This window comes from Schistocerca gregaria, chromosome 6, assembly GCF_023897955.1.
Source record: "Schistocerca gregaria isolate iqSchGreg1 chromosome 6, iqSchGreg1.2, whole genome shotgun sequence".
Lineage (NCBI taxonomy): Eukaryota > Metazoa > Arthropoda > Insecta > Orthoptera > Acrididae > Schistocerca > Schistocerca gregaria.
In genome coordinates, this window is record NC_064925.1 from 339,586,092 (window position 1) to 339,613,750 (window position 27,659).

The 27,659-nt window shown below is 42.9% G+C and overlaps 1 protein-coding gene across 6 annotated transcripts in view; it reads right to left on the bottom strand.

The window, feature by feature from the left end:
* LOC126278599 (gastrula zinc finger protein XlCGF57.1-like) overlaps nt 1-27,659 on the bottom strand; it is a 486,383-nt gene that overhangs the window by 119,936 nt on the left and 338,788 nt on the right. The window contains exons 1-2 of one of the 6 annotated variants that reach the window (XM_049978826.1): nt 154-249; nt 3-72 (exon numbers count right to left, since the gene is read on the bottom strand). The exons of 1 other annotated variant lie outside the window; for it this stretch is intronic. The gene's annotated coding sequence lies outside the window, so the exon portion shown is untranslated. Of the gene's footprint in view, nt 1-2; nt 73-153; nt 250-457; nt 569-27,659 lie in introns of those variants that run through there. 4 more of the 6 variants (XM_049978824.1, XM_049978825.1, XM_049978831.1 and 1 more) reach the window with 4 other exon arrangements.

Below are 27,659 nucleotides of genomic sequence, written 5' to 3' on the forward strand. Positions count from 1 at the left end.
ACAGGCGCTGAAGGTAAGCATTATTTCTTTGGAATGGTGTTCACTTTCTTTAACACAATTCTTCCCCAATATCTGATAAAATGAAAATATAAACACAATAAGATGAAAGAAAACACACAGCTCAAACGTTTCTTCGTAGAGCAAGATACTCACAGTTCATTGTAGGTGCAAATCTTAAATAATAAGTCTTAAACACTGCTTCCACGCCCCTGATACGTTGTCAACCTCAGCGTCACCATTACAGCACAAGAAAGCTACATATCAGGGGCGAAGATATGCCTTGTTTTGAACATGACGAGCGTAGGAAATCTGCACAGGCTCTAGATTTCTCTTTTTTGTGGAAAACTGTGCAGTTTGTAACTTAACAATTCTTTAACCCATGCATACACTAACATTGCGATATTTTTTCCAACAATGGAGGACATTTGCTACAGTTGTGCTTTGTAGAAGAAAATACCTGGGCGTGCCTAGTGGTTGTGTCGGTAGCAGAAGAAACATTGTTTCATGCCAGCTGAAACGTATCGTCACAGCACTTCGCGGCGCTAGCTCATTTTTATGCCTTCGTTGCGATTGTATGAGTGCGGGACGAAATTAAGTAGACAATTCAACAAACTATCGAATTAGCAACTTTGTTGAGTCAGTGGAGTGCATGTGGACCTTTACCAGAAAAGAGACATAACAGAAAGCACTAATAAAGCATAAATGATATGAGGTTTGTGTAAAGCGCAGTTGAACTTTTGCAACAAAAGTAGGGGTTCTTTAGTGTGTGTGTGTGTGTGTGTGTGTGTGTGTGTGAAGATATCTGATCTATTGTACACTAATTTCAAATAAAATTTGATGAAGGGTGTTTCAATGATAAAATATATCTTTGTTGGTGGAATGTTTGATCGGGGCGATAACAAGGCTCCTAAAAAATTACAAAATGAGTTTTGTTCAGTATTTGATAGCCAAATGAAGGGTCGTAAATGAATAAATGAGGTATCAATTTAACCAGCGTGAAGCCTAGTTTTCTGAAAGCTATTTAATTGCTTGAAAGCAATCAGGACAGTACGATATGGTGATTTGAAGGAAAATTGAAATATTTCACAAACAGCTTCAGCTACCGATGTTAATGAAGTCTCACGAGCTTCATCATTTCGAGGCCTAGCTACATTGTGCGTAAAAAGTTACATTGGTGTAAACTGGTAGAATTATTTCTTTCACGTAGAAAAAATGAAATAAATACCAAATTACAGCATATGTTTGAACATCCTTGCTTTCTTGATGTTTACTTTTATCTACGTTGCCTTTTGCTATGCTTCTTGGAATAAAGCGAGTTGTCGAAAACTGGACGGTATTTATTGTGTACGCTAGAACAAGTTAGCGTTGCCAGAATGGTGGCCCTGAAAAGAAAAAAAAAGCAAAGGATAACAGGGAAATACATCGTTGAAAACGATGGATATGTTGACACAAACACTGGACATGGGAATCGAAATGGAACAAGACTTACCATTTGGCCCTTGATCACAATCCGTGACCTTCAATTTGACACAAAATGGTATGATAGATGTAAATATGCAAGGGAGGGAGTACAATGTAGTGGTGATGTGGAAAATTTTAATACGAACACTTGTTGTTGTGGTCTTCAGTCCTGAGACTGGTTTGATGCAGCTCTCCATGCTACTATATCCTGTGCAAATTTCTTCATCTTCCAGTACCTACTGCAACCTACATCCTTCTGAATCTGCTTAGTGTATTCATCTCTTGGTCTCCCTCTACAATTTTTACCCTCCACGCTGCCCTCCAGTACTAAATCGGTGATCCCTTGATGCCTCAGAACATGTCCTACCAACCAATCCCTTCATCCAGTCACGTTGTGCCACAAACTCCTCTTCTCCCCAATTCTATTAAATACCTCCTCATTACTTATGTGATCTTCCCATCTAATCTTCGGCATTCTTCTGTAGCACCACATTTCGAAAGCTTATATTCTCTTCTTATCTGAACTATTGACCGTCTACGCTTCACTTCCATACATGGCTACACTCCATACAAATGCTTTTAGAAACGACTTACTGACACTTAAATCTATACTCGATGTTAACAAATTTCTCTTCTTCAGAAAGGCTTTCCTTGCCATTGCCAGTCTACATTTTATACCCCCTCTACTTTGACCATCATCAGTTATTTTACTCCCTAAATAGCAAAACTCCTTTACTACTTTAAGTGTCTCACTTCCTAATCTAATTCCCTCAGCATCACCTGATTTAATTTGACTACATTCCATTATCCTCGTTTTGCTTTTGTTGATGTTCATCTTATACCCTCCTTTCAAGACACTGTCCGTTCCATTCAACTGCTCTTCCAAGTCCTTTGCTGTCTCTGACAGAATTACAATGTCATCGGCGAACCTCAAAGTTGTTATTTCTTCTCCATAAATTTTAATACCTACTCCGAATTTTTCTTTCGTTTCCTTTACTGCTTGCTCAATATACAGATTGAATAACATCAGGTGACTAATTCCTTATCGATATGGGTTTGGACGTTGGTGTCTGACCAAGAGGTGTCAGTGTAACACTGACTGCAGCAATGAAACATTTACTTACTGCAGCCTTAATTCGAGGATCGCTACCTACGACAAAGAAAGATTAACTCTACACCTATGTTCAAGCTTCCACCCAATAGGGACTTTTGTGATAGCAGATGTTCCTGATCACATACCCAGATCGGACCTTTTACGTTATTATCGGCTTATGGCCAACATAATCGAGCTTCGATTAGTATCAATAGCCACAGAACAGATACCTCATACTGTGCTTTTGGCATTACAGCTAAAACACTGCGACATGCCAGTGGTCTACCGCACGTATATGCCCCACGCCACTACCGTGTCATCAATGGACCTAACCAAAGGGGAATCTTAAAGAAGAATTTAGGATGCTCTAGAGGGAGACATTGGGCACCCATCCTATTGTCCTGCTGTCTCCACAAGACTCACTATATGCAATTCAGAACCTGTAAGAGCTTTCCACCCAGCATATGCATAAAGTACGAAGAAGAGCAGATAGAAGAGGTTGACAGTCTTAAATTCCTGGAATTACAACTTGATAATAAATTCAGTTGGGAGGAGCACACTACAGAACTGCAGAAACGCCTTAACAAATCTGTATTTGTAATTCGATTGTTAGCAGACATAGGCGACATAAAAGTGAAAAAGCTTGCATACTTTGCTTACTTTCATTCCATAATGTCATATGGTATAATATTTTGGGGTAACTCTTCAAGTCAAACAAAAGTTTTCAGAGTCCAAAAGCGTGTAATACGTATTATTTGTGGAGTAAACTCACAGACGTCTTGTAGAAACCTCTTCAAAGAACTGGGTATACTAACTACTGCCTCTCAGTATATTTACTCCTTAATGAAATTTGTCCTAAATAATATATCTCTTTTTCCAACAAACAGCTCAGTTCATACATACAATACCAGGAACAAAAATGATCTGCACAAGGACTTAAAAGCACTTACTTTAGTTCAAAAAGGGGTCCACTACTCAGGAACACTCATCTTCAATAATTTGCCAGCAAACATAAAAAATTTAGTTACAAATAGAGATCAGTTTAAAAGGAGCCTGAAGGACTTACTAGTGGCACCCTCCTTCTACTCCATAGACGAATTTTTTAATTGAAAAATGGTGTGTTGTATATATTTATACTATTAGTATTAAAAAATTTAAAAAAATAAAGGTGACATGTTCCACACCCACGAGGATCTCCTCAACAAGGATCTATGGAACGAAAACTAATCTAATCTAATCTAACCCTTATAAAAAGGCCTTGCATGGTTGACAATTCCTGTTGGACAAGCAAATGCAGAAGCCGTTTACGAACTTCTTCATGTAGCAGGATACGATTGTTTTACCGAACAGCTATCTTCAATTTGGTACATCACTAGGATGTTTTCCTAAATACCCACGGCCATTTTGAGTGGGTGACATACAGATTTTGGGTTGTGTGGCCTACCAAAGGAAACTTTTTGATCGCCCCTTGTATTTTGATTTTCAGTCGTATGACGAATAAGGGATACCCATTATCGTTATGCAACAAGACTATCGATAGATTTAAACTATTGATAGCACTATTGGCTTTCGCCTATCCCTACTTTTAACCAAGATCAACTATTACATAATGTTGGCATTATCTGAGCTCAGTTTTTGTTTTGTTAATCATTTCAGTTCTTACTTGCAGTTTAATTTAATATTGGTGCTGCTTTTTATAATTTTTGTTCTGTGTGCTGTTCTGATAGTTTCCAATTTTGTATAAGTTTGTAACAAGAAAGAAGAAGAACCAACTTTGATTTGTCCACTAGCGTTATGATAAATTTAAAGAATGTATGCACTACTATAGTAGCCTAATTACCCATCTGTAGTGGTTTATTGTTAACACTCATGTCGATATTTGGAGACTGATAGAACTTAGACGCTGAAATATTTCAATAGTTAGCAAGGCAGCATAGTGGGAAATATAATTGCAATTAACATTAAACTAAACTCAGTGCATAAAATATATTTACATTTACATGATCTATAATTCGTTCGTTTCTAAAAGATTTTTTTCTGCAAACAGCTTGAATTTGTTCAAGCTGGCTGCATGCTAAACAGTCACCTGCTTTAGTACAAAATATATTTTCACTCCTGTAATATTGTAATAACTGAAGCCACGAATTCTTGAAACAATTACATCTTAAAATGCATTACCAGAATTCCATCTTTTACTGTGATGCATTTTATTTTATTTGTAAACAATGTATATATCCTTTCTTTCAAGAGTGCTAGTTCTGCGAGGTTTGCAGGAGAGCTTCTGTAAAGTTTGGAAGGTAGAAGACGAGATACTGGCAGAAGTAAAGCTGAAGCTTCCTTGCAGATTAAAACTGTGTGCCCGACCGAGACTCGAACTCGGGACCTTTGCCTTTCGCGGGCAGAAGTAAAGCTGTGATTACCGGACGTGAGTCGTGCTTCGGTAGCTCAGTTGGTAGAGCACTTGCCCGCGAAAGGCAAAGGTCCCAAGTTCGAGTCTTGGTCGGGCACACAGTTCTAATCTGCCAGGAAGTTTCATATCAGCGCACACTCCGCTGCAGAGTGAAAATCTCATTCTAGAAGTAAAGCTGTGAGTACCGGGCGTGAGTTGTGCTTCGGTAGCTCAGATGGTACAGCACTTGCCCCCGAAAGGCAAAGGTCCCGAGTTCGAGTCTCGGTCGGGCACACAGTTTCAATCTGCCAGGAAGTTTCATATCAGCGCACACTCCGCTGCAGAGTGAAAATCTCATTCCGGAAACATCCCCCAGGCTGTGGCTAAGCCATGTCTCCGCTATATCCTTTCTTTTGGGAGTGCTAGTTCTGCAAGGTTCGCAGGAGAGCTTCTGTAAAGTTTGGAAGGTAGAAGACGAGAAACTGGCAGAAGTAAAGCTGTGAGTACCAGGCGTGAGTCGTGCTTCGGTAGCTCAGATCGTAGAGCACTTGCCGCGAAAGGCAAAGGTCCTGAGTTCGAGTCTCGGTTGGGCACACAGTTTTAATATGCCAGGAAGTTTTAATGTATGGTCAATCTGGGAGAGATATGGCATACGATCAAAATGGCATATTTAATGTCTCATGGTGCATATTTAGTAAAACTTCTTTTTGTACACTTAAACATACCAATTTTCTATGACATACAGTTTTTAAATTTTTTCAATGTAACATTTAAACACAATGTTTAACCACGAAAACATCTTTAAATTGCCTCATTTAGCTCTTATGCAATTGATGATATGCGAAATGCCGAAAACCGAAAAACTACCCTGACTTTTAAGCCAAAACACACACATAGTTTTATACATATATGGTTCAAATAAGAGAAAACGATTAGATGTTAACAATAGTTAACTAGTTTATATAACTACACTCCTATAAATTGAAATAAGAACACCGTGAATTCATTGTCCCAGGAAGGGGAAACTTTATTGACACATTCCTGGGGTCAGATACATCACATGATCACACTGACAGAACCACAGGCACATAGACACAGGCAACAGAGCATGCACAATGTCGGCACTACTACTGTGTATATCCACCTTTCGCAGCAATGCAGGCTGCTATTCTCCCATGGAGACGATCGTAGAGATGCTGGATGTAGTCCTGTGGAACGGCTTGCCATGCCATTTCCACCTGGCGCCTCAGTTGGACCAGCGTTCGTGCTGGACGTGCAGACCGCGTGAGACGACGCTTCATCCAGTCCCAAACATGCTCAATGGGGGACAGATCCGGAGATCTTGCTGGCCAGGGTAGTTGACTTACATCTTCTAGAGCACGTTGGGTGGCACGGGATAAATGCGGACGTGCATTGTCCTGTTGGAACAGCAAGTTCCCTTGCCGGTCTAGGAATGGTAGAACGATGGGTTTGATGACGGTTTGGATGTACCGTGCACTATTCAGCGTCCCCTCGACGATCACCAGAGGTGTACGGCCAATGTAGGAGATCGCTACCCACACCATGATGCCGGGTGTTGGCCCTGTGTGCCTCGGTCGTATGCAGTCCTGATTGTGGCGCTCACCTGCACGGCGCCAAACACGCATATGACCATCATTGGCACCAAGGCAGAAGCGACTCTCATCGCTGAAGACGACATGTCTCCATTCGTCCCTCTATTCACGCCTGTCGCGACACCACTGGAGGCGGGCTGCACGATGTTGGGGCGTGAGCGGAAGACAGCATAACGGTGTGTGGGACCGTAGCCCAGCTTCATGAAGACGATTGCGAATGGTCCTCGCCGATACCCCAGGAGCAACAGTGTCCCTAATTTGCTGGGAAGTGGCGGTGCGGTCCCCTATGGCACTGCGTAGGATCCTACGGTCTTGGCGTGCATCCGTGCGACGATGCGGTCCAGTCCCAGGTCGACAGGCACGTGCACCTTCCGCCGACCACTGGCGACAACTTCGATGTACTGTGGAGACCTCACGCCCCACGTGTTGAGCAATTCGGCGGTACGTCCACCCGGCCTCCCGCATGCCCACTATACGCCCTCGCTCAAAGTCCGTCAACTGCACATACGGTTCACGTCCACGCTGTCGCGGCATGCTACCAGTGTTAAAGACTGCGATGGAGCTCCGTATGCCACGGCAAACTGACTGACACTGACGGCGGCGGTGCACAAATGCTGCGCAGCTAGCGCCATTCGACGGCCAACACCGCGGTTCCTGGTGTGTCCGCTGTGCCGTGCGTGTGATCATTGCTTGTACAGCCCTCTCGCAGTGTCCGGAGCAAGTATGGTGGGTCTGACACACCGGTGTCAATGTGTTCTTTTTTCCATTTCCAGGAGTGTAGTTTACTTATTGGTAGTTGAAAACATTACAACTAAGACAAATGATCCATTTATCTTTCGTTATCACACTCAATAATTCCCAGTGAAATATTATCAAAATAAAATAAATAGATTTACATGTTTAGTTCATTTGGTTTTCTTACTATTATCTCGACCACTATCAACACAACACATATCAAACGTTGTGCAAACATTCGCTGGATAACATAACCAACCTTCGCTATGAAATCTTCACGGGTTATCAGCTGAGTGGCGTCGTCTTCTAGTCGCAACATTTCAATGGATTGCATATACATCATCTTCAGGGGAAGTGTTGGGATGCTCTCTCTCTTCGCACTTGAATTCTTCTTCTTGAGGAAGATAAGGAGGAGTCTGTTGTTATTAGATATTTACTCCACTTAGATGGATTGAAAGTTTGCTGGGGTGTTTAGGAATAACTGGGATGGTTGTGCGTGGTTTGGTAGACTGGTGATTGGCCGTCAGAAACAGGGGCCTTTACTTGATTGGCCCTGTTGACGCCTAGGACTGCCAGTCAACGACTAACAGGGCGATTGGTTGATGATGTGGCGATGATGATGGGTACTTCTTCTTGTCCTTCTTCTTCTTGGATGTGTCTGCTTGTGACACTTCGGGACGTGGCACGCCCTCCTAGCTCGCAGCTTCAGCGATTTCAGCAGTCCTCGCACCTTGTTCTTTGCTTGCGTGCTCGTCTTGAAAGACCTGAGAGTGAGAAAACGAACGAACACTAACTTCTGCGTCTGCATCTTGGAGTGGGGGCATGGAGACTTCTCTGTAATGACCTAGGTTGCCTTGGTCTTCGCCGTAACAGCTATCTGTACGGCGGCGTCTTATGTTACCATCCCCATGGCTTCCTGTATTGCTACAGGCTCCATAGAGGCGGCAGTCTGTGTGTCGGCGTCCTTCTGTGCTTGGTGGTGCTGGCTGGCAAGTGCATCACGGAGACTGTGCACCCGATGCTGAACCTCCGCCAGTTCGGCTTGGAGTGCCGCTGTCTCTTCCTCCATTGCGGCTTTCAGGGCAGCAATTTTTCCTTCGGCGGGGACGCGGACCCTGGCTCACGCATCGCTGACTGCATCAGGTGGAACAGCCACGTCATCGACCAGCCCGGATCCGCCGAGGGCGGGGGGTGGCGAGGACGCAGCGGCCGCCGTTGTATCCGCCTTCTTGGTGGTCTTGCGTCTCCATCTCCTCTTCACACCACGACTCCAGTTCTTGATATAACTGCAGCCTTGGTAATTCGCTGAGTGAGCACTGCCACGGTTGGCGCAGCCGCGTGTGGCGTCCTTCTTCGTACAGTAGGGCGAATCGTGTGCTTGCGCACACCAAAGGCATGCCTTTGGGTTCTGGCAGTACTTGGCAATGTGGTCAAGTTTCTGGAAGAGAAAGTACTGCTCCTGCCGTTCCGTTGTCTTCTTCTTCTTGCATCCCGCATATTCTGATGTGCCGAGCATGAGGCCCAGCAACTGCAGCAGGGCTGCTGCTTTGCCTCCCTTTCCACTTCGTTCAGGCATGCTGGGAAGCGACAGCGTAGGTAGCTAGTTGGGGGGGGGGGGGGGGGGGGGGGAGCGCTTGTGGGCGTCGATTGACGGTGTCTGTTCATATCAGTGCCGGCCGCAGTCCCCTTTCGGACCCGAGCGTTCTTGCTGAATTTTCCTAATTGCAGGACCCTAAGATGAACTGAGATGGTAACCACTGTCTCGATTAATTAAATTTTCGTGCAGACGAATCTCTTCTTTTATCACTGAATCCCAAAATCCGCTGGAGCTGCATAACTTCTTTGTTTCTTCCAATTCGAAGGTATGCTTTTGGTTGATGTTGTGATCTGCCACTGCAGACTTGTCAACCTGTCCAAGACGCACGTTTGTTATATGTTCCATACGGCGCTGTGTAATGCAACATTGCGTCTGCCCTATGTACTGCATTTTACATTCGCATCCAAATCTATAAACACCCAGTGTCATTAGTCCTAGTGGGTCTATGCTCGATCCAAGAATATCGTTGATTTTCTTTGCTGTGTGAAAGACGATCTTCACTTGGTGCTTCTTAAGGATTTTTGCGATCTTCGCCGTTGGTGGTCCCGCATATGGGAGGAATGCACAACCTCTTGTGTAGTCCTCTTCTAGTCTCTCCCCTCCTCTCTTCTTATTGTTCCTCAAAGCTCTTCCTATTAGTTTCTCGCTGTAGCTGTTTCTTCTGAAAGTTTCCGTAAGATGTTATAATTCACTTGCATATAATCAAGCTTTTCGTTTTTGCTTTTCTCAGGTGCAATCATGACGCTGAAAAGGATTTTGAAGGGATGTTTACAGACTTACCTCAGTTACACATCTCAAGCTTAAGTAAAACTTCCTCGATCGAAATGTCAATGCTTTTGTTATGACCTGGAATCCACTGACCAGCTGCAGTGCCGACAGGCGCTCACTGTGTCGGTATTTGTCAAAACTATGAAGAGCACACAGTCTTTTCCTCATGCAGTACCTCTCACAGATTTACTCTACAATAACAAGTTTGTCACATTCTCCACAAAACAGGATCGCTCTGCACCTTGAGGTGTTGAGCTAGCAATACCTGGCGAGATGGTTCTAATACATCCACCAACAACAATGGATATGGTGTACTGTGGTTTCCCATTTTTATTTTAGGCAAATGCGTAGATTAGACCCCTACTAGAGGCCAGAGGCAATTCCTTCTAAAATCCTTTCTCTCCTGACAGATCCCATTTCCCATAAAGATGCAGACTCTATGCTTAAATGAAACCAGGTGCATCGAAGGCAAGCATCTTTGCAGAACCTTGAGACTGAAGGCCATATTTACATTGGAAGGTAGCTAGCGATGGTCATTTTGTACTACATTTTTATTCATAGTGATGGCTCACATGTGGAACTGCAACATATCATGTCTTCAAATTTTACTACAAGAAAGATATTCTTGTGTGACTTGTCTATTCATAATATCCTTGGAACACAGCTCTAGCATACTTGTAAACAAACGGCCATATAAAGACAATGTATGTCATACATCCTAGAGAATTTTATGGCATCTAAGACTGTTGTTGTTCTTGTGGTCTTCAGTCCTGAGACTGGTTTCATGCAGCTTTCTATACTACTCTATCCTGTGCAAGCTTCTTCATCTCCCGGTACCTACTGCAACCTCCATCCTTCTGAATCTGCGTAGTGTATTCATCTCTTGGTCTCCCTCTATAATTTTTACCACCCACGCTGCCCTCCAGTACTAAATTGGTGATCCCTTGATGTCTCAGAACATGTCCTACCAACCGATCCCTCCTTCCAGTCACGGTGTGCCACAAACTCCTCTTCTCTCCAATTCTATTGAACACCTCCTCATTACTTATGTGATCTTCCCATCTAATCTTCAGCATTCTTCTGTAGCACCACATTTCGAAAGCTTATATTCTCTTCTTGTCCAAATTATTTATCGTCCATGTTTCACTTCCATACATGGCTACACTCCATACAAATACTTTCAGAAACGACTTCCTGACACTTAAATCAATACTCGATGTTAACAAGTCTCTCTTCTTCAGAAACGCTTTCCTTGCCATTGCCAGTCTACATTTTATATCCTCTCTACTTTGACCATCATCAGTTATTTTGCTTCCCAAATAGCAAAATTCCACTACTTTAAGTGTCTCATTTCCTAATCTAATGCCCTCAGCATCACCCAATTTAATTCGACTACATTCCATTATCCTCGTTTTGCTTTTGTTGATGTTCATCTTATACCCTCGTTTCAAGACACTGTCTGTTCCGTTCAATTGCTCTTCCAAGTCCTATGCTGTCTCTGACAGAATTACAATGACATCGGCGAACCTCAAAGTTTTTACTTCTTCTCCATGGATTTTAGTGCCTACTCCGAACTTTTCTTTTGTTTCCTTTACTGCTTGCTCAATATACAACCCTGTCTCACTCCCTTCCCAACCACTCCTTCCCTTTCATGTCCCTCGACTCTTACAACTGCCATCTGCTTTCTATACAAATTGTAAATAGCCTTTCGCTCCCTGTATTTTACCCCTGCCACCTTCAGAATTTGAAAGATAGTATTCCAGTCAATATTGTCAAAAGCTTTCTCTAAGTCTACAAATGCTAGAAATGTAGGTTTGCCTTTCCTTAATCTTTCTTCTAAGATAAGTCGTAGGGTCATTATTGCCTCATGTTTTCCAACATTTCCCAAGGTCGGTTTCTACCAGTTATTCCATACGTCTGTAAAGAATTTGTGTTAGTATTTTGCAGCTGTGACTTCTTAAATTGAAAGTTCGGTAATTTTCACATCTGTCAACGCCTGCTTTCTTTGGGATTGGAATTATTATATTCTTCCTGAAGTCTGAGGGTATTTCGCCTGTCTCATACATCTTGCTCACCAGATGGTGGAGTTTTGTTAGGCCTGGTTCTCCCAAGGCTGTCAGTAGTTCTAATGGAATCTTGTCTACTCCGGGGCCTTGTTTAGACTCAGGTCTTTCAGTGCTCTGTCAAACTCTTCACGCAGTATCATATCTCCCATTTCACCTTCATCTACTCCCTCTACCATTTCCATTATATTGTCCTCGAGTACATCGCCCTTGTATGGACCCTCTATATACTCCTTCAACCTTTCTGCTTTCCCCTCTTTACTTATAACTGGGTTTCCACCTGAGCTCTTGATATTCATGCAAGTGCTTCTCTTTTTCTCCAAAGGTCTCTTTAATTTTCCTGTACATATACATCTACATGACTACTCTGCAATTCACATTTAAGTGCTTGGCAGAGGATTCATCGAACCACAATCATACTATCTCTCTGCTATTCCACTCCCGAACAGCGAGCGGGAAAAACGAACACCTAAACCTTTCTGTTCGAGCTCTGATTTCTCTTATTTTATTTTGATGATCATTCCTACCTATGTAGGTTGGGCTCAACAAAATATTTTCGCATTCGGAAGAGAAAGTTGGTGACTGAAATTTCGTAAAAAGGTCTCGCCGCGACGAAAAACGTCTATGCTGTAATGACTTCCATCCCAACTCGTGTATCATATCTGCCACACTCTCTCCCCTATAACGTGATAATACAAAACGAGCTGCCCTTTTTTGCACCCTTTCGATGTCCTCCGTCAATCCCACCTGGTAAGGATCCCACACCGCGCACCAATATTCTAACAGAGGACGAACGAGTGTAGTGTAAGCTGTCTCTTTAGTGGACTTGTTGCATCTTCTAAGTGTCCTGCCAATGAAACGCAACCTTTGGCTCGCCTTCCCGGCAATATTATCTATGTGGTCCTTCCAACTGAAGTTGTTCGTAATTTTAACACCCTGGTACTTAGTTGAATTGACAGTCTTGAGAATTGTACTATTTATCGAGTAATCGAATTCCAATGCATTTCTTTTGGAACTCATGTGGACCGTCTCACACTTTTCGTTATTTAGCGTCAACTGCCACCTGACACACCATACAGCAATCTTTTCTAAATCGCTTTGCAACTGATACTGGTCTTCGGATGACCTTACTAGACGGTAAATTACAGCATCATCTGCGAACAATCTAAGAGAACTGCTCAGATTGTCACCCAGGTCATTTATATTCACTCCTGGAAATGGAAAAAAGAACACATTGACACCGGTGTGTCAGACCCACCATACTTGCTCCGGACACTGCGAGAGGGCTGTACAAGCAATGATCACACACACGGCACAGCGGACACACCAGGAACCGCGGTGTTGGCCGTCGAATGGCGCTAGCTGCGCAGCATTTGTGCACCGCCGCCGTCAGTGTCAGCCAGTTTGCCGTGGCATACGGAGCTCCATCGCAGTCTTTAACACTGGTAGCATGCCGCGACAGCGTGGACGTGAACCGTATGTGCAGTTGACGGACTTTGAGCGAGGGCGTATAGTGGGCATGCTGGAGCTCGGGTGGACGTACCGCCGAATTGCTCAACACGTGGGGCGTGAGGTCTCCGCAGTACATCGATGTTGTCGCCAGTGGTCGGCGGAAGGTGCACGTGCCCGTCGACCTGGGACCGGACCGCAGCGACGCACGGATGCACGCCAAGACCGTAGGATGCTACGCAGTGCCGTAGGGGACCGCACCGCCACTTCCCAGCAAATTAGGGACACTGTTGCTCCTGGGGTATCGGCGAGGACCATTCGCAACCGTCTCCATGAAGCTGGGCTACGGTCCCGCACACCGTTATGCTGTCTTCCGCTCACGCCCCAACATCGTGCAGCCCGCCTCCAGTGGTGTCGCGACAGGCGTGAATGGAGGGACGAATGGAGACATGTCGTCTTCAGCGATGAGAGTCGCTTCTGCCTTGGTGCCAATGATGGTCGTATGCGTGTTTGGCGCCGTGCAGGTGAGCCCCACAATCAGGACTGCATACGACCGAGGCATACAGGGCCAAGACCCAGCATCATGGTGTGGGGAGCGATCTCCTACATTGGCCGTACACCTCTGGTGATCGTCGAGGGGACACTGAATAGTGCACGGTACATCCAAACCGTCATCGAACCCATCGTTCTACCATTCCTAGACCGGCAAGGGAACTTGCTGTTCCAACAGGACAATGCACATCCGCATGTATCCCATGCCACCCAACGTGCTCTAGAAGGTGTAAGTCAACTACCCTGGCCAGCAAGATGTACGGATCTGTCCCCCATTGAGCATGTTTGGGACTGGATGAAGCGTCGTCTCACGCGGTCTGCACGTCCAGCACGAACGCTGGTCCAACTGAGGCGCCAGGTGGAAATGGCATGGCAAGCCGTTCCACAGGACTACATCCAGCATCTCTACGATCGTCTCCATGGGAGAATAGCAGCCTGCATTGCAGCGAAAGGCTGATATACACTGTACTAGTGCCGACATTGTGCATGCTCTGTTGCCTGTGTCTATGTGCCTGTGGTTCTGTCAGTGTGATCTTGTAATGTATCTGACCCCAGGAATGTGTCAATAAAGTTTCCCCTTCCTGGGACAATGAATTCACGGTGTTATTATTTCAATTTCCAGGAGTGTAGATCAGGAACAGCAGAGGTCCCAGGACGCCTCCCTGGGGAACACCTGATATCACTTCAGTTGTACTCGATGATTTGCCGTCTATTACTACGAACTGCGACCTTCCTGACAGGAAATCACGAATCCAGTCGCACAACTGAGACGATACCCCATAGCTCCGCAGCTTGATTAGAAGTCGCTTGTGAGGAACTGTGTCAAATGCTTTCCGGAAATCTAGAAATACGGAATCAACTTCAGACCCCCTGTAGATAGCGGCCATTACTTCGTGCGAATAAAGAGCTAGTTTCGTTGCACAAGAGCGATGTTTTCTGAAGCCATGCTGATTACGTGTCAATAGATCGTTCCCTTCGAGGTGATTCATAATGTTTGAATACAGTATATGCTCCAAAACCCTACTGCAAACCGACGTCAATGATATAGGTCTGTAGTTAAATGGATTAGAGCTACTACCCTTCTTGAACACCGGTGCGACCTGCGTAATTTTCCAATCTGTAGGTACAGATCTATCGGTGAGCGAGCAGTTGTATATGAGTGCTAAGTAGGGAGCTATAGTATCAGCGTAATCTGAAAGGAACCTAATCGGTATACAATCTGGACCTGAAGATTTGCCCGTATCAAGCGATTTTAGTTGCTTCGCAACCCCTAAGGTATCTACTTCTAAGAAACTCATGCTAGCAGATGTTCGTGTTTCAAATTCTGGAATATTCCATTCGTCTTCCCTGGTGAAGGAATTTCGGAAAACTTGCGTTCAATAACTCCGCTTTAGCGGCACAGTCGTCGGTAACAGTACCATCGGCACTGCGCAGCGAAGGTATTGACTGCGTCTTGCCGCTTGTGTACTTTACATACGACCAGAATTTCTTCGGATTTTCTACCAAATTTCGAGACAATGTTTCGTTGTGGAACCTATTAAAGGCATCTCGCATCGAAAAACATGCCAAATTTCGATCGCCTGTAAATTTTAGCCCATCTACGGGATTTCGCGTTCTTCTGAAATTCGCATGCTTTTTCCGTTGCCTCTGCAACAGCGTTCGGACCTTTTTTGTGTACCACGGGGGATCCGTTCCATCTCTTACCAATTTATGAGGTATGAATATCTCAATTGCTGTTGCTACTATATCTTTGAATTTGAGCCACATCTCGTCTACATTGGCATAGTCAGTTCGGAAGGAATGGAAATTGTCTTTTAGGAAGGCTTCTAGTGGCACTTTATCCGCTTTTTAAAATAAAATTATTTTGCGTTTGTTTCTGATGGGTTTGGAAGAAATGGTATTGAGCCTAGCTACAACGACCTTGTGATCACTAATCCCTGTATCAGTCATGATGCTCTCTATCAGCTCTGGATTGTTTGTGGCTAAGAGGTCAAGTGTGTTTTCGCAACCATTTACAATTCGCGTGGGTTCGTGGACTAACTGCTCGAAATAATTTTCGGAGAAAGCATTTAGGACAATCTCGGAAGACGTTTTCTGCCTACCACCGGTTTTGAACAAGTATTTTGGCCAACATACCGAGGGTAGGTTGAAGTCTCCACCAACTATAACCGTATGAGTGGGGTATTTATTTGTTATGAGACTCAAACTTTCTCTGAACTGTTCCGCAACTGTGTCATCGGAGTCTGGGGGTCGGTAGAAGGAGCCAATTATTAACTTAATTCGGCTGTTAAGTATAACCTCCACCCATACCAATTCGCACGGAGTATCTACTTCGACTTCACTACAAGATAAACCACTACTGACAGACACAAACACTCCACCACCAATTCTGCCTAATCTATCTTTCCTGAACACCGTCTGAGACTTCGCAAAAATTTCTGCAGAACTTATTTCAGGCTTTAGCCAGCTTTCGGTACCTATAACGATTTCAGCTTCTGTGCTTTCTATTAGCGCTTGAAGCTCAGGGACTTTTCCAGCGCAACTACAACAATTTACAACTATAATTCCGACTGTTCCTTGATCCAAGCACGTCCTGTAATTGCCATGCACCCTTTGACATTGCAGCCCACCCCATACTTTCCCGAGGCCTTCTAACCTAAAAAACCGCCCAGTCCACGCCACACAGCCTCCGCTACCCGTGTAGCCGCCAGCTGAGTGTAGTGAACTCTTGACCTATTCAGCGGAACCCGAAACTCCACCACCCTATGGCGCAAGTCAAGGAATCTGCAGTCAACACGGTCGCTAAACCGTCTGAGCCTCTGATTCAGACCCTCCACCCGGCTCTGCACCAAAGGTCCGCAGTCGGTTCTGTCAACGATGCTGCAGATGGTGAGCTCTGCCTTCATCTCGTAAGCAAGACCGTCAGCCTTCACCAAGTCAGATAGCCGCTGGAATCCAGAGAGAATTTCCTCAGATCCAAAGCGACACACGTCATTAGTGTCGACATGTGCCACCACCTGCAGCTGGCTGCACCCTGTGCTGTCCATGGCATCCGGAAGGACCCTTTGCACATCAGGAATGACTCCTCCCGGAATGCACACGGAGTGCACACTGGATTTCTTCCCCTCCTTAGCCGCCGTATCCCTAAGGGGCCCCATTACGCGCCTAACATTGGAGCTCCCAACTACCAGTAAGCCCACCCTCTGCGATTGCCCGGACCTTGAAGGCTGAGATGGATCCTCTGAAACAGGGCAGGCAGCTGCATCTGGCTCAGCCAGAGACAGTGCCTGAAACCGGTTTGTCAGACGCACCGGAGAGGCTTTCTGATCAGCCTCCGGGGACGCCTTTCGCTGCCTGCCACGTCTTGGAACGACCTCCCAATCAACCACAGGCGAGGGCTCAGCCCCACTGCGGGCAGCAACCGGGGCAACCACAGCGGCAGACCGATTTGGGGACAGACGGGACGAGGTTGACATCCCCCTGATACCCAAGTCCGGCTCCCCACAGTGGTGCCCATTGGCAACAGCCTCAAGCTGCACGACCGAAGTCAGCGCCGATTGCAGCTGTGAGCGAAGGGATGCCAAGTCAGCCCTCATCCGAACACAGCAATCGCAGTCCCTGTCCATTCTAATCGATGTTGAACAACAGTTACTGAAACACGAGTCCGTGCCTAGATAACGCAAGCGAAACACGCAAAGAATGTATCAACTAACCTGTACAAATGCCTAACGACTGCTCTACAATCTCCTGAATTTACGATTACACTAACTAAAACTCGAAATTGCACCTCCTATACGAAACTCACACGCAATTTAAATAAGAATCTACCAAGTAAACACTAAAGCGCGATGCTACAACTGTCAAATACTATAATACGCCCGAAATATATGAATTAAACAATGCAAGTACCCAAAAACACGCAAAGAAATTAATTAAACTATCTAACAAATAAGTAAGCTAGGGTTATACGACTTGCTGCTGCAGCTGCTTATCCAACGGCGGCAGGGAGCACACTGACTGGCCAACCGACACTGGCCGTTCACAACAAAAACAGAAGACAGACGACTACGCGAATTTGCACTATTCAGGTACTAAGGCGCGATGCTACAACCCTCAAATACTATAATACGTCCGAAATATATGAATTAAACAATGCAAGTACCCAAAAACACGCAAAGAAATTAATTAAACTATCTAACAAATAAGTAAGCTAGGGTTATACGACTTGCTGCTGCAGCTGCTTATCCAACGGCGGCAGGGAGCACTATCTATCTTATCACTTGTGAGATAAGCCTCTACATCCTTACATTTGTCCTCTAGCCTTCCCTGCTTAGCCATTTTGCACTTCCTGTCGATCTCATTTTTGAGACGTTTGTATTCCTTTTTGCCTGCTTCATTTACTGCATTTTTTATGTTTTCTCCTTTCATCAATTAAATTCAATATTTCTTCTGTTACCCCAGGATTTCTAGTAGTCCTCGTCTTTTTACCTACTTGGTTATCTGCTGCCTTGACTACTTCATCCCTCAAAGCTACCCATTATTCTTTTACTGTATTTCTTTTCCCCATTCCTGTCAATTGTTCCCTCACGCTCTCCCTGAAACTCTCTACAACCTCTGGGTCTTTCAGTTTATCCAGGTCCCATCTCCTTAAATCCCCACCTTTTTGCAGTTTATTCAGTTTTAATCTACAGTTCATAATCAATAGATTGTGGTCAGAGGCCACACCTGCCCCTGGAAATGTCATACAATTTAAAACCTGGTTCCTGCATCTCTGTCTTACCATTATATAATCTATATGAAACCTTTTAGTATCTCCAGGGTTCTTCCATGTATACAACCTTCTTTCAAGATCCTTAAACCAAGTATTAGCTATGATTAAGTTATGCTCTGTGCATAATCCTACCAGGCAGCTTCCTCTTTCATCTCTTAGCCCCAATCCATATTGATCTACTACGTTTCTTTCTCTTCCTTTTCCTGCTGTTGAATTCCAGTCACCTATGACTATTAAATTTTCGTCTCCCTTCACTACCTGAATAATTTCCTTTATCTCATCATACATATCATCAATTTCTTCATCATCTGCAGAGATAGTTGGCATATAAACTTGTACTACTGTAGTAGCCGTGGGTTTCGTGTCTATCTTGGCCACAATAATGCTCTCACTATGCTATTTGTAGTAGCTTACCTGCACTCCTATTTTTTTATTCATTATTAAACCTACTCCTGCATTATCCCTATTTGATTTTGTATTAATAACCCTGTACTCACCTGACCAAAAGTCTTGATCCTCCTGCCACCGAACTTCACTAATATCCACTATATCTAACTTTAACCTATCCATTTCCCTTTTGAAATTTTCTAACCTAACTGCCTGATTAAGGGATCTGACATTCGACGCTCTGATCCGTCGAACGCCAGTTTTCTTTCCCTGATAACGACGTCCTTTTGGGTTTTTCTTATTATGTTATATTTTTTAAGTAAAGCTTTTTCTGCTTAATGTTTTAGACCAAATACCGTTTGTATGAAGGCTTCCTGAAATCAAATTATGTACATAAAATTTTTAAATAAATTAATGTAGTTTCAGAATGCAATGAAAAACCTGAGCTTTTTTAAGGTCCTCTTTAATAATTTGAACCTCTCCTTTGACAGAATCCTGGTTACGTCCTTGCATCATCCATGCCGGGGTATACTGAATCAGTTCCTTTCCTGCAACTACACGAGCTGCACAGGTGTGTCACATAAGAAGATCTCCAGGCATTATAATGTGTCTTGTGCGGTAGAAAAACGCTTGGCGTCACCAGGGAAGTCACATTTTCATACTATACTTCTAGACTTTTCAGTACTCACCTAAACCTTTTGTGACATCCTAGAATGCTAACACAGTACTCACATCACATCCACATGACACAAGTTCAGTTCGTTGCATTCGGCTTTGTGGTATCCGCATTGAGAGAAATTACTTGCAGCACAAGCAGAGTTCGACAAACTGTTCAAAGCAGGTATTCCGACCAGGATGATTAGTCAGTGGGCTTTACCAATCCATATGGTTTGTAAAAAGGATAATATATGAAAAATATATGGAGATTGTAGAGTGCTTAACAGAAGCACAATTCCAGACCATTATCCTGTATCAAATGAAACTGATTTTAGCATCACTATCAGTAACAAAAAAATTTTCAGTGTAACAGTCCATGCCAAAGCATATTCATAAATTCCCATGGCACCAGCTGACATTGAGCAAACAGTAGCGACCACACCATTTGGTTTGTACGAGTACCATTTTATGCAATTTGGTCTGCGGCATATCTGCAACAGATTTTCAACCGCTTACAAGAATATGGCATAATAATCAATAAATGTACTGGGAAAATGCAGGGTTAAATTCCTGGGATACTTGGTCTCACCAGTACGATTGTCACAATTGCCAGAGTGGATCAAAGTAGTATGACAGATGCTTCTCCCCAAAATTTATAAGAGACTTTACAGATTCTTAGGCATGCTGAACTGTTATTGAAGGTACCTACCTCACATAGTTGCCATCCAAGAGCCGCTCACAGCAAGAACACTGCAGGTACCGAAACAGATTTCCAAGACCTCAAGAGACTTCTAGCACAGGCAACAACGCTGAGACAGCCAAGACTGGACGTCCCCTTGGCACATGTGGTAGATGCAAGCAAAACAGCTTGAGAGCAGCAGTGCAACAGACAGTAGACAGCAATTGTTCTTTTTTCTAAGAACCTAACTTGACGACAGCAAAAATGGAGTGAGCAGGAAAAGACAGCCTGGCTGTAGATTGCCCGTCTCGGAACTGTGCCAGCATAAACTCTGTTCGTTGGGTAGAGGTAGCTTTAAACCAGTGGGAGAATCCCCTTTTGTTCAGTCTCAAACAAGAGCAGCGAACAGCGTTGCAGCTCAGGTATGCACCAGTCGAAGACGCGCTGGATGGTATTTAGTGTCATGTAGCAAGAGTGGGGCAGCGACCTTACATACCCGAACAATACTGTAGAAAGGACTGTGACATGCTGCAGAACTTAGCTTACCCAGGAGTCAGAGCAACAGCTAAGTTAGTCTCCACTGGAGTTGTGTGGCTTCGAGTACAGAAAGATTGCCATGCATGGGCACGTACGTGACTGACTTTCAAGTGTAATAAGATCAGCAGATGTGGTTTCGCACCTGATGTACACTTCCCGATCCGCCAGATTTCCCACATACCTTGGACATCATAGGGCAACTACCATACTCTGTCAGACAGTGCTATTTATTATCATCGATCATTTAAGCAGGTGCCTAGAGGTTGTAGTGTTACAGGATAGAACCATGGAATTGGTTGTGAAAGCGTTGCTGTGCACTTGATTCAATAGGTTTGGTGTACTGCAAGACATAACTAAAGATCACAGAAAATAATCAGTAAGCCAAGTCTAAAATGAACTTCTCCTATTGCGCAGCTGCAGTCACCTCTCCACTATAAGCTAATATCCAGCTAGTGATGCAACACTAGAGTGACTCCGCCGTACCATCAAAATGACCTTGAGGTGCAGTTTCCCATCATTGTCTAAAGCATTGGCGCTGGTTCTACTCAGTCTGAGAACAGCATTGAAGGAGGGTTTCCAGTGTTCACCAGCACAAATGGTATACGGCGAACATTTGACGATTCCAGGAGAACTAATATTCTTAGTACTCACGCAACCGGTTCTTCTGGAGCTTGGCACCCAGTTTTCACAGTAATTCAGTCTCAGAGATCGGCCGATATTTGTGCACAAAGACTTAGCAAAAGCGACGCACGTTAGGCTCATGGATTATACCATAGATCCTCCTCTCGTTTCAATATATTCAGAATAATCAAGCATGAAAACCACACTTTCAGTATCGAGGGATATGGTAAAGAAGATAGAATCTCAATAGAACGAATCGAGCCTGCATATATCTTTGCATACCATACATCAGACTTCAATGAGGAGGCAGAGCCTTTAGCAGCAGCAGAAAATATCAAAGCGTCTACCTCGCATCAGGAGCAAACATTGCTTCCACCAGCCATTTGTTCGAGGACCGGCATGTAGATTAACTGCAAGTTCCTTCACATACTCGCAGCAATCGGTTTCAAAGAAAGAGGGGGGGCAGGGGGGTCTGATGTTGCGACACAACAGCACACTTCGTTGTGGTAAGTGGGTTAAACCATTACAAACGATAATAAGCATCGTTGCCGCTGTTGGCATATTTACTGTTGTTACATACAGTTGTTGTTAAGCTTTCTGTGCTTTGCTTCTTATAGTACGTGTTGGAACAAAGATTATTACCGAGTACTTAGCGACCTTTACTGTGAAGGTTAGAACAAGTTAGTGTATTCATAACCTAAAGCGGTCCCTAGATGACCAATAATATCGACAGTATTTCGCAGATGCACAATAATTTTGACCACGTAGTGCTGAGATTGAGATATTGTGACACTGATAACATCGAAATCTTCGGAATTACCTTGCACTGCCTGGAAATATTGTGGACAGTATTGATACTAACTTTGGACTGATTCTCGCACTGCAACCTGCTGTCTTTAACCAATTTCTGTTCGTTGTTTGTTTACCATGTGTGGGCGTGGCGTGTACCTTTAAAATTAATCAGAAAGAAGGGACGGATATAATTCATTGACCACATTGTGAGGGCTGAACAATAGAAACATCTTGTGGCCGAAAGTATTTCTTACGATATTTTACTTAATAAATATAGGGAGTGCTAGCCCCATGCACCTAGATTGTCTTAAAGCAACAAAAAGTGGTGTGTAGGTTATCTTATACTACTTTGAATGAGTGAGCTTTCTATTGGGCCAGGAAGCTTTGACATCAGTGAGTACCATGCAAGCAGTGGACGAGGTGGAAGTATTAGTATCAGTATTTTTTTCGTGAACATATTATAGTAAAATGAAACATACAACAGTTAATTATGATACACATCTGGTCATAATTCATTCATTCAAATAAAATTAACAAATATTATCTTGCCAAGCAAATTTACCCTCACCATTACAGTAATTACTGGAAGTATCTGATAATTTTGCTACATACCAGCGAATTTCTTGATCTTATAGGCTGCAGATTAAATAAACTGCCTCTTTTTCTCCATGTGCTGACATAGTACACATCTCCTTATTGTCACTGTCTGTCTCACCTAGATGACAGTAAGATACAATTTCCTCCTTAAGTAATTGTGTAGGCCCTAAATAATAACATGCCAGTACTGCTACTCAAGCTTTGTCAATAGACAGAGCAACAGGCACTTGAAGTACATCAAATATGGAACTTAAAATTTCGCAAGCATTTTCCACTATCCAGAATGCATGACAGATGGTAGATGAAAATTCTTTGTTCCATAGTCAATCCTATCTGACTACATGGTTTCAAAAATTTTCTGTAATTGCAAATGACCTGACAAATACAAATGGAGCAGAGTTGTGTTGTTTGGTATGTCTTCTTTTGGTGAGATGTTTAAGTTGTTGGATCTGTAGGATTTTTAAGTTCGCGAATAAAGTACACAATACAGTTATTAAGTAGATGTGATCTCTAAATACACATCTTTATTTTACCTCACTTCATGCTACAAGAAAACTTCATATAACAAGCAAAGGTGCGCAATGGGCAAGAAAATAGGGCACAACACAGAAAAATACAACACACTTTGCCTTTTGTTTGTTTGTGACTGATCGGTCGATCCTGTGGTCGCTACATCAGCCCCTCCCATTCCCTCCCCTCCTCTTGCTTTTAGTAGCCTAGGCATGTTGGAGAACTGGCATTTTACTGATCTTCCTGTTCTTGGTACCACTTTCAGATGCCGTGGAGAACTTTGTAATAAGTGATACTTATGCACCAGCAAGTTTTCCACCACATTGTCCATGGACCCCATTATTTGCGTTGGACGCGATGGGCTGAAGTTAAAGCCCAATGGAGCAGGCGGTGTAACCTGTGGCTTCTGATCCATTGAGCCATCCTCCATGTGGGCTAGCTTCATCCGTTTGATGAAGACCATTCCTTCCCTATCATTCCATGCTGCTTGAAAATGTTTGCTCCATCTTAGGTAACTTTATATTGTCCTCTATAAGGAAGTCTTAAAAGTTGTTGTACGATAACATCCTACAATCAAATAGGCTAGGTCTTTTGTAGGTCTTTGTGGACAAAGATAGGTTCAGTACCATGCATTTTTGGGGTAAATGTCGAATTTGGGCCATGATTCTTTCAAGAAGCTTCCCAAATTCCATTGTGGCTTCATCAGTAGGCGGAAGTCTCAGTTTGACAGAGATGTTTTCATTTGGAAGTCTCAGATGCTCTCCATACACCAGTCGAGCTGTGATGTAGCCTAGATCTCCATTACTGTAGCATCAGAGGTAATGCCTCAGTCCACTGCTCTCCTTGGCACATAATGGCCACCTACAAGTTGCTGTAGAACCTCTCTACCAGCCTGTTGATGCTTGTTAGAATATGCAAGCAGTTACAAAGTCGTCGGAGCTCATGGGACAGTAACAATTTGAATTTCCTTCCACAGCCTGTTGTTACCATTTGAGATATCCCAAATCATGCAATCCAGCTATTTACAAAAGCTCCCACATGCCAGCTTGTAAATCTGTCAGCCACTATTAATAAGTAACTAAAGTGTCCTGTACATGGCAAATGTCCAACCAGGTCAACATGAACATGTGCAAAGTGTGACATAGGTGTGATTAGGGTGCCGATGTGTGCTGATACATGGGTAGCAATCATGCACTGTTGATGTCTATGGCTCGCTGGAGCCCATTTTTGGCTGTCTTTATTAATTCCTGACCAAATCACTTTTTGTTATCTACTTGACAGTAGCTCTCACTGTCTGATATACCAAATTGTGGAAGGCCATGAAAACTTGGTGCTGGACGTAAAAGTGCCCACTGTGGTTTGCGATACAAATAAGCTTGTAGTTTGGGCGCATGTCTCTGTGGCAAGTTGAGGCTGGACTGCTGTTACTCAAGCATAAAACATAGGACTTTATCATACTGTTATTGTTCTGGAATGTCATCCCACAGAATGGCCTTCATGCTAGTACAACAATGTGTGAAAAAATCAACCATCACATTTCTGCAGCCACTGATGTGTGTCTCATTAGTAGTGAATTGAGAAATGTATTCAGTTTGTCTACATTGCCTTGGTGATCTGTGTGTAGAGATTTTACAAAAAAAAGAGGATATGATTGAGGCATCACTTATGGCCATTTTGAGGACAATTCAATATAGGCTTTGTGTTTACTATACGAAATAAGTTCACAAATTACTAGAAGAAATCATATCTATTTTTTAAAAGACTGTACGTTGCAGCTATGTAGGAACAAATGTTCTAAAATAAATAAATAAATATTGAATACCATGGGGCATACTTCCCCAGTTTTGGCCACATTAACTCCAGGTGTCGCCAGTTATTCCCCAGTTTTGGCCACAGCATATTATAATAAAACAGGCTTTTAAATAATTCTAGACTCAGTTTGCTAGAAAGTAATTTGTTCTTTATACGAGCATGCAAGAAAATTAACATGCATGAAGTAAGTAAAAGTTACTGAAATTGAGTGGAAAAGAAAATAACCAATCATCCATATTAAAGATCATTAAGACCATCTAATGTATTCTTATCACTCAGCCTTTAAGGTACTTCCTGGAACTAATTTCTTGTTTTTGTCCCTTTTAAAAGAACCTGTAGTCCCATTAGCATCTGGTATGTGACAAAACTTAGTGTTTCTTGAGAATGATCTGTTATCACTTTTTTGAAGCTGATTGTGCGCAATGCAGCCGTAGAACTTCTCGATTCTGCGTTTTCAATACGTTTTTGCATAGGTACCTAGATATTTTCCTTAGTAAGTTGAAATACCATGTAGGAAGAGTCCAGAAGTAGGTCCATCAACATTTTTGTTTTCTCCCAAGACGGTGTTTTTACTGTTAAATCTATATAAACTCTATAGTTCCTTTATTCTGTGCTCCTTCGTAGAACGTATATCTTTCTTTGCCTTTCGATACTTATAAATTTCGTCATTTTCAGTAAAAACACTTGATAACGCTTAACCACAACACAACTTACTCAGCTCGAATTATGTTATGGAGCTCACTCACAAAAAACAATGAATGTTCTCTGCTTTTGACTAAGTTCCCTGATTTTATTCACACAAAATCGGAGAATATTCTTTGTTTTGAGCAACTTCCCCCACCCTTCAACCCACACTGAGAACATATTTTCAGTGAAGCATGTTCTTAGACACGCTTTATTCATGCCAACCAGAGAACTTTCTCCGAACTTCAGAGTATAAAATATATTCTCCGTTTTATTATTGTGGATTATATGCAGGAAATAGCTGTGATGCGGCAGCTGTTAAACTAAAAATTATTTATTCGAAATGCTGATATCAGCGAATAAAATAATATTCTAAAATCTTGGAAGCGTGACGTGTCTGCAGACGATATTTTCATGCCAGCTGTTGGTTACTTTGCCACTGCAGACAGCATTTTTGTCTCCTAGTATTATTATTTTTATAAATATGTTTTTGGCCCCTGATTTAACCCATTGCGATTTTTTTGGGATCCAAAAGTGCTTAACTGTTGTCACACATGCCATAACTTGCACTAAATAATCATACCGCCCATATGAGTGCAACTACGTAGAATTTGTTCATCCTGCATGAAATGTAGCTCATGATGCCACTACAGAAAGCCACAATCTGTGCTGCCACGTAAGATACGTGTGTGAATCCTACTTAAGGACGAAGACTGCAATTCTTAGTAACAATAAACTGCTTTCGATGAGCGTGACGTCACAACTGCTTACATTTGTAAAAGATCGCGGGAAAAATATTGCAAAAAGTGGTTTGCGGAGCATTTATTTTTCAAAGCAAATTTTCTTTTACATAAGACAACTTACGTTACGTGTGAGTATGAGCAATGTATTTCTTAAATCAAGGAGTGTTTGACTCTTTCAAAACAGAACACTTCGAGGATCAGTAAAATTTTGGGCGCAGAGCATCGGCTGTTTATGCCATCATTTAACATTTTACTGGCACATACATGTTTGATATATCTTAAAGGTTAACAAACGCTAAAAAGATCTATCTTCAAGGCTAGTTTTTCATATTTTGGTTGTCTCAGAGATTACATATGCAATAACGATGGCAAAAATTATAATTATCCTTAAAAAATGTAATATTGTGCAATTTCAAGGTAATCAGCTTTTCTGTGGAAAAGTGGAAGTGTTCGATAGAATAAGTATTCAGCCTGGTAATCCAGGAAATGTCCAATTTACAGCAATGAAATTTACGATCGTCCTTCTTGGAAATGTTCAACTGCCGCAATTTAAGCTGTGCTCTTAACATTCTACCTTAACTTCATAATAAAAAAAATTGATGACAGTATTGTAAGCTTCGTTTTCCTTGATATAAAATATCGTCTAGTAGTCGTATTTCCCAAAGCAAGAGAACATATTATCGCGCCATATTTTCCCGAATTCGAAGTTCACTGTCAGGCCATTCCAAGCGCTTATTGCTGTTTCTGTTTCAGTATCGTAGCATGCCGTGCTGTATTAGGTGAATTCGTATTTATACTTTCGTAGTACGAAAATACCGTAATCTAGGGTGAAGTGATTCAATGGGTTGAAATGAGAGAAAATGCAAAGTTTTTTTTGTAATTTGTGCCTGTATTAGCAACTGAAAGTAAATGTTGGTAACAATAATGTATCTCTGACCCTCCAGGTCTGTTCTAAAACCTGTGACAGTCAACTATTTTTCCCTGCCAATTTTGCTGCTCAGTTATATTATTTACTTTATCAGGTTAGTAGTGCTTTTTTTAAGGTCTGGAAACTTTACTCGACCAACACATATCCCATATTTGAATAAAGCTGAATTTCCACTTCACTCCATTGAACATAAATTCTACAGAATTCAAATTTTTTTCATT